The sequence below is a fragment of the Castor canadensis genome, chromosome 10 (assembly GCF_047511655.1).
Source record: "Castor canadensis chromosome 10, mCasCan1.hap1v2, whole genome shotgun sequence".
Classification (NCBI taxonomy): domain Eukaryota; kingdom Metazoa; phylum Chordata; class Mammalia; order Rodentia; family Castoridae; genus Castor; species Castor canadensis.
The window spans coordinates 89,796,456-89,809,708 of record NC_133395.1 but is presented as its reverse complement, the minus strand read 5'-3'; the positions used below and the strand labels follow the sequence as shown (position 1 = coordinate 89,809,708).

At 67.1% G+C, this 13,253-nt stretch overlaps 6 non-coding genes across 6 annotated transcripts; 1 reads left to right on the top strand and 5 right to left on the bottom strand.

Annotated features, from left to right (window-relative positions):
- Window positions 1-690: 690 nt before the first annotated feature.
- Window positions 691-809, bottom strand: LOC141412804 (5S ribosomal RNA). Its single transcript, XR_012437646.1, has one exon. It is a non-coding gene; the product is annotated as a 5S ribosomal RNA (ribosomal RNA).
- Window positions 810-2,970: 2,161 nt separating this feature from the next.
- On the bottom strand, window positions 2,971-3,089 carry LOC141413001 (5S ribosomal RNA). The gene has a single exon (XR_012437843.1). It is a non-coding gene; the product is annotated as a 5S ribosomal RNA (ribosomal RNA).
- Window positions 3,090-5,227: 2,138 nt separating this feature from the next.
- Window positions 5,228-5,346, bottom strand: LOC141412279 (5S ribosomal RNA). Its single transcript, XR_012437118.1, has one exon. It is a non-coding gene; the product is annotated as a 5S ribosomal RNA (ribosomal RNA).
- Window positions 5,347-7,511: 2,165 nt separating this feature from the next.
- On the bottom strand, window positions 7,512-7,630 carry LOC141412437 (5S ribosomal RNA). The gene has a single exon (XR_012437277.1). It is a non-coding gene; the product is annotated as a 5S ribosomal RNA (ribosomal RNA).
- Window positions 7,631-9,782: 2,152 nt separating this feature from the next.
- On the bottom strand, window positions 9,783-9,901 carry LOC141412440 (5S ribosomal RNA). The gene has a single exon (XR_012437280.1). It is a non-coding gene; the product is annotated as a 5S ribosomal RNA (ribosomal RNA).
- Window positions 9,902-11,788: 1,887 nt separating this feature from the next.
- LOC141412724 (5S ribosomal RNA) lies at window positions 11,789-11,907 on the top strand. The gene has a single exon (XR_012437566.1). It is a non-coding gene; the product is annotated as a 5S ribosomal RNA (ribosomal RNA).
- The last annotated feature ends 1,346 nt before the right edge of the window (window positions 11,908-13,253 follow it).

Below are 13,253 nucleotides of genomic sequence, written 5' to 3'. Positions count from 1 at the left end.
TGAGCTGACTGAGGAGTGCTTTGAGACCCGGAGGGTGGCACAGGCGACTGGGCGCCAGCGGCGGCCCTCCCTCCCTTTGAGCGGGACGGGGAGCTGCCGCTGGCATCCGGAGCTCTGGCGGCCTGCGCCCTCTGTCCCTGTGACCGCAGGCTCCGCCGTGGGAGGCGGGATCCCACGTAGAGGTCGCGCGCTGGCTGCCCTGTCTTGGGTTGAGCGACGGAGCGCGACGTGGAACAGCACCCGACTGAGGCTCCCTGCTTCTCTGTCCCCTGGCGTCTTGCCCTGGACCCAGTGCACCACCTTGTGGTGAGCCCAGGTGTGGCGCGTCCCGCTGTGGGGCCCGCTGGGGTGCAGGACCCACTTTCTCATGGCTTCCGCACGTCCCTCCCCGCCCGCCTGGAGGGCAGTTGGGGAGCGGTCCCCAACGTGGCCTGGGACCAACCTCGCTGGTGACCCGTGTCGCGGGCGCGCGCCCCAGGAGAGTGTGGGGAGGGGAGAGGATTCGGGGACGTAGCTGTGAGGATTCGGTGTGCGTGGGTCTGGCGGGTGGCCCGGACGGGGTCGGGGTCGTGGTCACGGTGGGTCGTTGTGGTGGTGGTGGTGGTGGTGGTGCTGGGGGTGGTGGTGGTGGTGGGGGGTGGTGGCGAAGTCCCCGAAGACAAAAGGAGCAGCGAGGGAGGGAGGAGCAAAAGCCTACAGCACCCGGTATTCCCAGGCCGTCTCCCATCCAAGTACTAACCAGGCCCGACCCTGCTTAGCTTCCGAGATCAGACGAGATCGGGCGCGTTCAGGGTGGTATGGCCGTAGACGCTAGCCGCCGCCTCCGGGAGCCCCAAGAGCCTGCCGAGGGCCCCGGCGTGCGTCTCCACGCTGCTCTCCTGGCACGGATGGGAGTCCGGGTGGGGGCTGGCAGCCCGGGGCCAGCGGCCAGAGGACCCCCGCGCCTGCTCGGGCAGCCAGTCTCGCCCAGGTGGCCGCTGGGTGGCTTTCTTCCCGAGGTGTCCTGCTGCCAGGACGAGGGTCAAGTTTTCTCGGGGGAAAATTTCTCAGTGCTGTCGGGCGCTTGTTCTTCTGGGAATGTTCACTGCTGTGGCCAAGGCGGGGGACGCACAGCTCGGGCCAGGGCAAGCAGCCGCCCTCTTCCGTCGCCTCCTGGAGCCGTATCCTTGGGTGGGTGCGTGGCTCCCAGCGGAGGTCTCGGGGACCCTTCCGGTCCTCTTCGTCCGGAAAGCGCCACTGCCCCTCCAGCCCATCAGGAAAACGGCAGCCGCGCCCTTTGCCGACCCGCTCCGCCCTCCTCCACACTCAGGGCCTGGGGCTGCGGGGCTGAATCGTGAGGCTTTCCAGCCCAGGACTTCACCTCTGGCCCCTTTCACACCCGGGATCTTGGGAAGAAGAAACAAAACCAAACACAGCCAAAGCCATCTCCTCCGACCCGGGGCCCCTCCACATCCCTTCCGATCCCGGGTTCCTGCCGGGCTCCCGGGGCGTTTCTCCCAGGCAGGCCTTCGCGGCCAATACACGGGGCTGAGCACTCGAGTCCTCGGGCGTCACGGATCCCGCGGCCACGCCAAGCACGCACGACTCCCGGGTCTCGTCTCCTCCTGGGTGCCCTGGGCCTCTTAACTGTGCCGCTGCTGGGTCTTGTGCCCCTGCTTGGCCTCCTTCAGACCCGGCCCCGTGCTACGCGGCCACGTGCTACAGGATCGTGCCAGCAGAACTGGCCCTGGCTGAGCCCCGTACCCACCCTCCTGCCATCCCTGGCCCTGCTAGCAAATGGCAGAGATCCTCTGGCCTCCGAGCCCAGACAAAAATCCTGATGCAGTTGGCCGAGGGGCCGCAAACCAAGGCTTCGCTTGTTCCCGCTCAGGCCCCAGCCATACCCTCTTGTCCTTCGGCTGCTCGTGTGTGTGGTGGGGGAGAGGACGGTGCGTCCCCGTGCGTGCGTGCGTGGTCTGGGTGTCTCTGCGTGGTGTGTGTGTGTGTGTGTGTGTGTGTGTGTGTGTGTGTGTGTGTTAGATGCCGTGCCTGGTGTAGGTGGGGAAGAGCAAGCCCTCACGCACAGAGCCCCATCACGCACTGGGGCCGGGCCGAGGGGGTCAATCTGCTCGGCCTGATTGCATTGGGCATACATTGCAGAAGGTGGGTTTTCCAAGGTGGAGCAGAGGGTCCCGGTACCTGAGGTTGTCCACGGGGAGAATGTCTGTTCCACGGGGGCAAGCGGTCCCTTCCGTCGTGCCCAAGCCCATGTGACCCCGAAGGCCAGGTGGCCCCGGTCCTTGAGCTGACTGAGGAGTGCTTTGAGACCCGGAGGGTGGCACAGGCGACTGGGCGCCAGCGGCGGCCCTCCCTCCCTTTGAGCGGTACGGGGAGCTGCCGCTGGCATCCGGAGCTCTGGCGGCCTGCGCCCTCTGTCCCTGTGACCGTAGGCTCGGCCGTTGGAGGCGGGATCCCACGTAGAGGTCGCGCGCTGGCTGCCCTGTCTTGGGTTGAGCAACGGAGCGCGACGTGGAGCAGCACCCGACTGAGGCTCCCTGCTTCTCTGTCCCCTGGCGTCTTGCCCTGGACCCAGTGCACCACCTTGTGGCGAGCCCAGGTGTGGCGCGTCCCGCTGTGGGGCCCGCTGTGGTGCAGGACACACTTTCTCATGGCTTCCGCACGTCCCTCCCCGCCCGCCTGGAGGGCAGTTGTGGAGCGGTCCCCAACGTGGCCTGGGACCAACCTCACTGGTGACCCGTGTCGCGGGCGCGCGCCCCAGGAGAGTGTGGGGAGGGGAGAGGATTCGTGGACGTAGCTGTGAGGATTCGGTGTGCGTGGGTCTGGCGGGTGGCCCGGACGGGGTCGGGGTCGTGGTCACAGTAGGTCGTTGTGGTGGCGGTGGTGGTGGTGGTGCTGGGGGTGGTGGTGGTGGTGGGGGGTGGTGGCGAAGTCCCCGAAGACAAAAGGAGCAGCGAGGGATGGAGGAGCAAAAGCCTACAGCACCCGGTATTCCCAGGCCGTCTCCCATCCAAGTACTAACCAGGCCCGACCCTGCTTAGCTTCCGAGATCAGACGAGATCGGGCGCGTTCAGGGTGGTATGTCCGTAGACGCTAGCCGCCGCCTCCGGGAGCCCCAAGAGCCTGCCGAGGGCCCCGGCGTGCGTCTCCACGCTGCTCTCCTGGCACGGATGGGAGTCCGGGTGGGGGCTGGCAGCCCGGGGCCAGCGGCCAGAGGACCCCCGCGCCTGCTCGGGCAGCCAGTCTCGCCCAGGTGGCCGCTGGGTGGCTTTCTTCCTGAGGTGTCCTGCTGCCAGGACGAGGGTCAAGTTTTCTCGGGGGAAAATTTCTCAGTGCTCTCGGGCGCTTCTTCTTCTGGGAATGTTCACTGCTGTGGCCAAGGCAGGGGAAGCACAGCTCGGGCCAGGGCAAGCAGCCGCCCTCCTCCGTCGCCTCCTGGAGCCTTATCCTTGGGTGGGTGCGTGGCTCCCAGCGGAGGTCTCGGGGACCCTTCCGGTCCTCTTCGTCCGGAAAGCGCCACTGCCCCTCCAGCCCATCAGGAAAACGGCAGCCGCGCCCTTCGCCGACCCGCTCCGCCCTCCTCCACACTCAGGGCCTGGGGCTGCGGGGCTGAATGGTGAGGCTTTCCAGCCCAGGACTTCACCTCTGGCCCCTTTCATACCCGGGATCTTGGGAAGAAGAAACAAAACCAAACACAGCCAAAGCCATCTCCTCCGACCCGGGGCCCCTCCACATCCCTTCCGATCCCGGGTTCCTGCCGGCCTCCCCGGGCGTTTCTCCCAGGCAGACCTTCGCGGCCACTACACGGGGCTGAGCACTCGAGTCCTCGGGCGTCACGGGGCCCGCGGCCACGCCAAGCACGCACGACTCCCGGGTCTCGTCTGCTCCTGGGTGCCCTGGGCCTCTTCCCTGTGCCGCTGCTGGGTCTTGTGCCCCTGCTTGGCCTCCTTCAGACCCGGCCCCGTGCTACGCGGCCACGTGCTACAGGATCGTGCCAGCAGAACTGGCCCTGGCTGAGCCCCGTACCCACACTCCTGCCATCCCTGGCCCTGCTAGCAACTGGCAAAGATCCTCTGGCCTCCGAGCCCAGACAAAAATCCTGATGCAGTTGGCCGAGGGGCCGCAAACCAAGGCTTCGCTTGTTCCCGCTCAGGTCCCAGCCATACCCTCTTGTCCTTCGGCTGCTCGTGTGTGGGGTGGGGGAGAGGAGGGTGCGTCCCCGTGCGTGCGTGCGTGGTCTGGGTGTCTCTGCATGGTGTGTGTGTGTGTGTGTGTGTGTTAGATGCCGTGCCTGGTGTAGGTGGTGAAGAGCAAGCCTTCACGCACAGAGCCCCATCACGCACTGGGGCCGGGCCGAGGGGGTCAATCTGCTCGGCCTGATTGCGTTGGGCATACATTGCAGAAGGTGGGTTTTCCAAGGCGGAGCAGAGGGTCCCGGCACCTGAGGTTGTCCACGGGGAGAATGTCTGTTCCACGGGGGCAAGCGGTCCCTTCCGTCGTGCCCAAGCCCATGTGACCCCGAAGGCCAGGTGGCCCCGGTCCTTGAGCTGACTGAGGAGTGCTTTGAGACCCGGAGGGTGGCACAGGCGACTGGGCGCCAGCGGCGGCCCTCCCTCCCTTTGAGCGGGACGGGGAGCTGCCGCTGGCATCCGGAGCTCTGGCGGCCTGCGCCCTCTGTCCCTGTGACCGTAGGCTCTGCCGTGGGAGGCGGGATCCCACGTAGAGGTCGCGCGCTGGCTGCCCTGTCTTGGGTTGAGCGACGGAGCGCGACGTGGAGCAGCACCCGACTGAGGCTCCCTGCTTCTCTGTCCCCTGGCGTCTTGCCCTGGACCCAGTGCACCACATTGTGGCGAGCCCAGGTGTGGCGCCTCCCGCTGTGGGGCCCGCTGTGGTGCAGGACACACTTTCTCATGGCTTCCGCACGTCCCTCCCCGCCCGCCTGGAGGGCAGTTGTGGAGCGGTCCCCAACGTGGCCTGGCACCAACCTCGCTGGTGACCCGTGTCGCGGGCGCGCGCCCCAGGAGAGTGTGGGGAGGGGAGAGGATTCGGGGACGTAGCTGTGAGGATTCGGTGTGCGTGGGTCTGGCGGGTGGCCCGGACGGGGTCGGGGTCGTGGTCACGGTAGGTCGTTGTGGTGGTGGTGGTGGTGGTGCTGGGGGTGGTGGTGGTGGGGGGTGGTCGTGGCGAAGTCCCCGAAGACAAAAGGAGCAGCGAGGGAGGGAGGAGCAAAAGCCTACAGCACCCGGTATTCCCAGGCGGTCTCCCATCCAAGTACTAACCAGGCCCGACCCTGCTTAGCTTCCGAGATCAGACGAGATCGGGCGCGTTCAGGGTGGTATGGCCGTAGACGCTAGCCGCCGCCTCCGGGAGCCCCAAGAGCCTGCCGAGGGCCCCGGCGTGCGTCTCCACTCTGCTCTCCTGGCACGGCTGGGAGTCCGGGTGGGGTCTGGCAGCCCGGGGCCAGCGGGCACAGGCCCCGCGCGCCTGCTCGTGCAGCCGGTCTCGCCCAGGTGGCCGCTGGGTGGCTTTCTTCCCGAGGTGTCCTGCTGACAGGACGAGGGTCAAGTTTTCTCGGGGGAAAATTTCTCAGTGCTCTCGGGCGCTTGTTCTTCTGGGAATGTTCACTGCTGTGGCCAAGGCGGGGTACGCACAGCTCGGGCCAGGGCAAGCAGCCGCCCTCTTCCGTCGCCTCCTGGAGCCGTATCCTTGGGTGGGTGCGTGGCTCCCAGCGGAGGTCTCGGGGACCCTTCCGGTCCTCTTCGTCCGGAAAGCGCCACTGACCCTCCAGCCCATCAGGAAAACGGCAGCCGCGCCCTTCGCCGACCCGCTCCGCCCTCCTCCACACTCAGGGCCTGGGGCTGCGGGGCTGAATCGTGAGGCTTTCCAGCCCAGGACTTCACCTCTGGCCCCTTTCACACCCGGGATCTTGGGAAGAAGAAACAAAACCAAACACAGCCAAAGCCATCTCCTCCGACCCGGGGCCCCTCCACATCCCTTCCGATCCCGGGTTCCTGCCGGCCTACCGGGGCGTTTCTCCCAGGCAGGCCTTCGCGGCCACTACACGGGGCTGAGCACTCGAGTCCTCGGGCGTCACGGGGCCCGCGGCCACGCCAAGCACGCACGACTCCCGGGTCTCGTCTGCCCCTGGGTGCCCTGGGCCTCTTCCCTGTGCCGCTGCTGGGTCTTGTGCCCCTGCTTGGCCTCCTTCAGACCCGGCCCCGTGCTACGCGGCCACGTGCTACAGGATCGTGCCAGCAGAACTGGCCCTGGCTGAGCCCCGTACCCACCCTCCTGCCATCCCTGGCCCTGCTAGCAAATGGCAGAGATCCTCTGGCCTCCGAACCCAGAGAAAAATCCTGATGCAGTTGGCCGAGGGGCCGCAAACCAAGGCTTCGCTTGTTCCCGCTCAGGCCCCAGCCATACCCTCTTGTCCTTCGGCTGCTCGTGTGTGGGGTGGGGGAGAGGAGGGTGCGTCCCCGTGCGTGCGTGCGTGGTCTGGGTGTCTCTGTGTGGTGTATGTGTGTGTGTGTGTGTGTGTGTGTGTGTGTGTGTGTGTGTTAGATGCCGTGCCTGGTGTAGGTGGGGAAGAGAGCAAGCCCTCACGCACAGAGCCCCATCACACACTGGGGCCGGGCCGAGGGGGTCAATCTGCTCGGCCTGATTGCGTTGGGCATACATTGCAGAAGGTGGGTTTTCCAAGGCGGAGCAGAGGGTCCCGGCACCTGAGGTTGTCCACGGGGAGAATGTCTGTTCCACGGGGGCAAGCGGTCCCTTCCGTCGTGCCCAAGCCCATGTGACCCCGAAGGCCAGGTGGCCCCGGTCCTTGAGCTGACTGAGGAGTGCTTTGAGACCCGGAGGGTGGCACAGGCGACTGGGCGCCAGCGGCGGCCCTCCCTCCCTTTGAGCGGGACGGGGAGCTGCCGCTGGCATCCGGAGCTCTGGCGGCCTGCGCCCTCTGTCCCTGTGACCGCAGGCTCTGCCGTGGGAGGCGGGATCCCACGTAGAGGTCGCGCGCTGGCTGCCCTGTCTTGGGTTGAGCGACGGAGCGCGACGTGGAGCAGCACCCGACTGAGGCTCCCTGCTTCTCTGTCCCCTGGCGTTTTGCCCTGGACCCAGTGCACCACCTTGTGGTGAGCCCAGGTGTGGCGCGTCCCGCTGTGGGGCCCGCTGGTGTGCAGGACCCACTTTCTCATGGCTTCCGCACGTCCCTCCCCGCCCGCCTGGAGGGCAGTTGGGGAGCGGTCCCCAACGTGGCCTGGGACCAACCTCGCTGGTGACCCGTGTCGCGGGCGCGCGCCCCAGGAGAGTGTGGGGAGGGGAGAGGATTCGGGGACGTAGCTGTGAGGATTCGGTGTGCGTGGGTCTAGCGGGTGGCCCGGACGGTGTCGGGGTCGTGGTCACGGTGGGTCGTTGTGGTGGTGGTGGTGGTGGTGGTGCTGGGGGTGGTGGTGGTGGCGGGGGGTGGTGGCGAAGTCCCCGAAGACAAAAGGAGCAGCGAGGGAGGGAGGAGCAAAAGCCTACAGCACCCGGTATTCCCATGCGGTCTCCCATCCAAGTACTAACCAGGCCCGACCCTGCTTAGCTTCCGAGATCAGACGAGATCGGGCGCGTTCAGGGTGGTATGGCCGTAGACGCTAGCCGCCGCCTCCGGGAGCCCCAAGAGCCTGCCGAGGGCCCCGGCGTGCGTCTCCACGCTGCTCTCCTGGCACGGCTGGGAGTCCGGGTGGGGGCTGGCAGCCCGGGGCCAGCGGCCAGAGGCCCCGCGCGCCTGCTCGGGCAGCCGGTCTCGCCCAGGTGGCCGCTGGGTGGCTTTCTTCCCGAGGTGTCCTGCTGCCAGGACGAGGGTCAAGTTTTCTCGGGGGAAAATTTCTCAGTGCCCTCGGGCGCTTGTTCTTCTGGGAATGTTCACTGCTGTGGCCAAGGCGGGGTACGCACAGCTCGGGCCAGGGTAAGCAGCCGCCCTCCTCCGTCGCCTCCTGGAGCCGTATCCTTGGGGGGGGTGCGTGGCTCCCAGCGGACGTCTCGGGGACCCTTCCGGTCCTCTTCGTCCGGAAAGCGCCACTGCCCCTCCAGCCCATCAGGAAAATGGCAGCCGCGCCCTTCGCCGACCCGCTCCGCCCTCCTCCACACTCAGGGCCTGGGGCTGCGGGGCTGAATCGTGAGGCTTTCGAGCCCAGGACTTCACCTCTGGCCCCTTTCACACCCGGGATCTTGGGAAGAAGAAACAAAACCAAACACAGCCAAAGCCATCTCCTCCGACCCGGGGCCCCTCCACATCCCTTCCGATCCCGGGTTCCTGCCGGGCTCCCGGGGCGTTTCTCCCAGGCAGGCCTTCACGGCCACTACACGGGGCTGAGCACTCGAGTCCTCGGGCGTCACGGATCCCGCGGCCATGCCAAGCACGCACGACTCCCGGGTCTCGTCTCCTCCTGGGTGCCCTGGGCCTCTTCCCTGTGCCGCTGCTGGGTCTTCTGCCCCTGCTTGGCCTCCTTCAGACCCGGCCCCATGCTACGCGGCCACGTGCTACAGGATCGTGCCAGCAGAACTGGCCCTGGCTGAGCCCCGTACCCACCCTCCTGCCATCCCTGGCCCTGCTAGCAAATGGCAGAGATCCTCTGGCCTCCGAGCCCAGACAAAAATCCTGATGCAGTTGGCCGAGGGGCCGCAAACCAAGGCTTCGCTTGTTCCCGCTCAGGCCCCAGCCATAACCTCTTGTCCTTCGGCTGCTCGTGTGTGGGGTGGGGGAGAGGAGGGTGCGTCCCCGTGCGTGCGTGCGTGGTCTGGGTGTCTCTGCGTGGTGTGTGTGTGTGTGTGTGTGTGTGTGTGTGTGTTAGATGCCGTACCTGGTGTAGGTGGGGAAGAGCAAGCCCTCACGCACAGAGCCCCATCACACACTGGGGCCGGGCCGAGGGGGTCAATCTGCTCGGCCTGATTGCGTTGGGCATACATTGCTGAAGGTGGGTTTTCCAAGGCGGAGCAGAGGGTCCCGGCACCTGAGGTTGTCCACGGGGAGAATGTCTGTTCTACGGGGGCAAGCGGTCCCTTCCGTTGTGCCCAAGCCCATGTGACCCCGAAGGCCAGGTGGCCCCGGTCCTTGAGCTGACTGAGGAGTGCTTTGAGACCCGGAGGGTGGCACAGGCGACTGGGCGCCAGGGGTGGCCCTCCCTCCCTTTGAGCGGGACGGGGAGCTGCCGCTGGCATCCGGAGCTCTGGCGGCCTGCGCCCTCTGTCCCTGTGACCGCAGGCTCTGCCGTGGGAGGCGGGATCCCACGTAGAGGTCGCGCGCTGGCTGCCCTGTCTTGCGTTGAGCGACGGAGCGCGATGTGGAGCAGCACCCGACTGAGGCTCCCTGCTTCTCTGTCCCCTGGCGTCTTGCCCTGGACCCAGTGCACCACCTTGTGGCGAGCCCAGGTGTGGCGCGTCCCGCTGTGGGGCCCGCTGGGGTGCAGGACCCACTTTCTCATGGCTTCCGCACGTCCCTCCCCGCCCGCCTGGAGGGCAGTTGGGGAGCGGTCCCCAACGTGGCCTGGGACCAACCTCGCTGGTGACCCGTGTCGCGGGCGCGCGCCCCAGGAGAGTGTGGGGAGGGGAGAGGATTCGGGGACGTAGCTGTGAGGATTCGGTGTGCGTGGGTCTGGCGGGTGGCCCGGACGGGGTCGGGGTCGTGGTCACGGTGGGTCGTTGTGGTGGTGGTGGTGGTGGTGGTGCTGGGGGTGGTGGTGGTGGTGGGGGGTGGTGGCGAAGTCCCCGAAGACAAAAGGAGCAGCCAGGGAGGGACGAGCAAAAGCCTACAGCACCCGGTATTCCCAGGCGGTCTCCCATCCAAGTACTAACCAGGCCCGACCCTGCTTAGCTTCCGAGATCAGACGAGATCGGGCGTGTTCAGGGTGGTATGGCCGTAGACGCTAGCCGCCGCCTCCGGGAGCCCCAAGAGCCTGCCTAGGGCCCCGGCGTGCGTCTCCACGCTGCTCTCCTGGCACGGCTGGGAGTCCGTGTGGAGGCTGGCAGCCCGGGGCCAGCGGCCAGAGGCCCCGCGCGCCTGCTCGGGCAGCCGGTCTCGCCCAGGTGGCCGCTGTTTGGCTTTCTTCCCGAGGTGTCCTGCTGCCAGGACGAGGGTCAAGTTTTCTCGGGTGAAAATTTCTCAGTGCTCTCGGGTGCTTGTTCTTCTGGGAATGTTCACTGCTGTGGCCAAGGCGGGGGACGCACAGCTCGGGCCAGGGCAAGCAGCCACCCTCCTCCGTCGCCTCCTGGAGCCGTATCCTTGGGTGGGTGCGTGGCTCCCAGCGGAGGTCTCGGGGACCCTTCCGGTCCTCTTTGTCCAGAAAGCGCCACTGCCCCTCCAGCCCATCAGGAAAACGGCAGCCGCGCCCTTCGCCGACCCGCTCCGCCCTCCTCCACACTCAGGGCCTGGGGCTGCGGGGCTGAATCGTGAGGCTTTCCAGCCCAGGACTTCACCTCTGGCCCCTTTCACACCCGGGATCTTGGGAAGAAGAAACAAAACCAAACACAGCCAAAGCCATCTCCTCCGACCCGGGGCCCCTCCACATCCCTTCCGATCCCGGGTTCCTGCCGGCCTCCCGGGGCGTTTCTCCCAGGCAGGCCTTCGCGGCCACTACACAGGGCTGAGCACTCGAGTCCTCGGGCGTCACGGGGCCCGCGGCCACGCCAAGCACGCACGACTCCCGGGTCTCGTCTGCTCCTGGGTGCCCTGGGCCTCTTCCCTGTGCCGCTGCTGGGTCTTCTGCCCCTGCTTGGCCTCCTTCAGACCCGGCCCCGTGCATCAGGATTTTTGTCTGGGCTCGGAGGCCAGAGGATCTCTGCCATTTGCTAGCAGGGCCAGGGATGGCAGGAGGGTGGGTACGGGGCTCAGCCAGGGCCAGTTCTGCTGGCACGATCCTGTAGCACGTGGCCGCGTAGCACGGGGTCGGGTCTGAAGGAGGCCAAGCAGGGGCACAAGACCCAGCAGAGGCACAGGGAAGAGGCCCAGGGCACCCAGGAGCAGACGAGACCCGGGAGTCGTGCGTGCTTGGCGTGGCCGCGGGCCCCGTGACGCCCGAGGACTCGAGTGCTCAGCCCCATGTAGTGGCCGCGAAGGCCTGCCTGGGAGAAACGCCCCGGGAGGCCGGCAGGAACCCGGGTTCGGAAGGGATGTGGAGGGGCCCCGGGTCGGAGGAGATGGCTTTGGCTGTGTTTGGTTTTGTTTCTTCTTCCCAAGATCCCGGGTGTGAAAGGGGCCAGAGGTTAAGTCCTGGGCTGGAAAGCCTCACGATTCAGCCCCGCAGCCCCAGGCCCTGAGTGTGGAGGAGGGCGGAGCGGGTCGGCGAAGGGCGCGGCTGCCGTTTTCCTGATGGGCTGGAGGGGCAGTGGCGCTTTCCGGACGAAGAGGACCGGAAGGGTCCCCGAGACCACCGCTGGGAGCCACGCACCCACCCAAGGATACGGCTCCAGGAGGCGACGGAGGAGGGCGGCTGCTTGCCCTGGCCCGAGCTGTGCGTCCCCCGCCTTGGCCACAGCAGTGGACATTCCCAGAAGAACAAGCGCCCGAGAGCACTGAGAAATTTTCCCCCGAGAAAACTTGACCCTCGTCCTGGCAGCAGGACACCTCGGGAAGAAAGCCACCCAGCGGCCACCTGGGCGAGACCGGCTGCCCGAGCAGGCGCGCGGGGCCTCTGGCCGCTGGCCCCGGGCTGCCAGCCCCCACCCGGACTCCCAGCCCTGCCAGGAGAGCAGCGTGGAGACGCACGCCGGGGCCCTCTTCAGGCTCTTGGGGCTCCCGGAGGCGGCGGCTAGCGTCTACGGACATACCACCCTGAACGCGCCCGATCTCGTCTGATCTCGGAAGCTAAGCAGGGTCGGGCCTGGTTAGTACTTGGATGGGAGACCGCCTGGGAATACCGGGTGCTGTAGGCTTTTGCTCCTCCCTCCCTCGCTGCTCCTTTTGTCTTCGGGGACTTCGCCAAGACCCCCCCCACCACCACCACCCCCAGCACCACCACCACCACCACCACAACGACCCACCGTGACCACGACCCCGACCCCGTCCGGGCCACCCGCCAGACCCACGCACACCGAATCCTCACAGCTACGTCCCCGAATCCTCTCCCGTCCCCACACTCTCCTGGGGCGCGCGCCCGCGACACGGGTCACCAGCGAGGTTGGTCCCAGGCCACGTTGGGGACCGCTCCCCAACTGCCCTCCAGGCGGGCGGGGAGGGACGTGCGGAAGCCATGAGAAAGTGGGTCCTGCACCCCAGCGTGCCCCACAGCGGGACGCCCCACACCTGGGCTCGCCACAAGGTGGTGCACTGGGTCCATGGCAAGACGCCAGGGGACAGAGAAGCAGGGAGCCTCAGTCGGGTGCTGCTCCACGTCGCGCTCCGTCGCTCAACCCAAGACAGGGCAGCCAGCGCGCGACCTCTACGTGGGATCCCGCCTCCCACGGCAGAGCCTGCGGTCACAGGGACAGAGGGCGCAGGCCGCCAGAGCTCCGGATGCCAGCGGCAGCTCCCCGTCCCGCTCAAAGGGAGGGAGGGCCGCCGCTGGCGCCCAGTCGCCTGTGCCACCCTCCGGGTCTCAAAGCACTCCTCAGTCAGCTCAAGGACCGGGGCCACCTGGCCTTCGGGGTCACATGGGCTTGGGCACGACGGAAGGGACCGCTTGCCCCCGTGGAACAGACATTCTCCCCGTGGACAACCTCAGGTGCCGGGACCATCTGCTCCGCCTTGGAAAACCCACCTTCTGCAATGTATGCCCAACGCAATCAGGCCGAGCAGATTGACCCCCTCGGCCCGGCCCCAGTGTGTGATGGGGCTCTGTGCGTGAGGGCTTGCTCTTCCCCACCTACACCAGGCACGGCATCTAACACACACACACACACACACACACACACACACACACACACACACACCACGCAGAGACACCCAGACCACGCACGCACGCTCGGGGACGCACCCTCCTCTCCCCCACCCCACACACGAGCAGCCGAAGGACAAGAGGGTATGGCTGGGGCCTGAGCGGGAACAAGCGAAGCCTTGGTTTGCGGCCCCTCGGCCAACTGCATAAGGATTTTTGTCTGGGCTCGGAGGCCAGAGGATCTCTGCCATTTGCTAGCAGGGCCAGGGATGGCAGGAGGGTGGGTACGGGGCTCAGCCAGGGCCAGTTCTGCTGGCACGATCCTGTAGCACGTGGCCTCGTAGCACGGGGTCGGGTCTGAAGGAGGCCAAGCAGGGGCACAAGACCCAGCAGCGGCACAGGGAA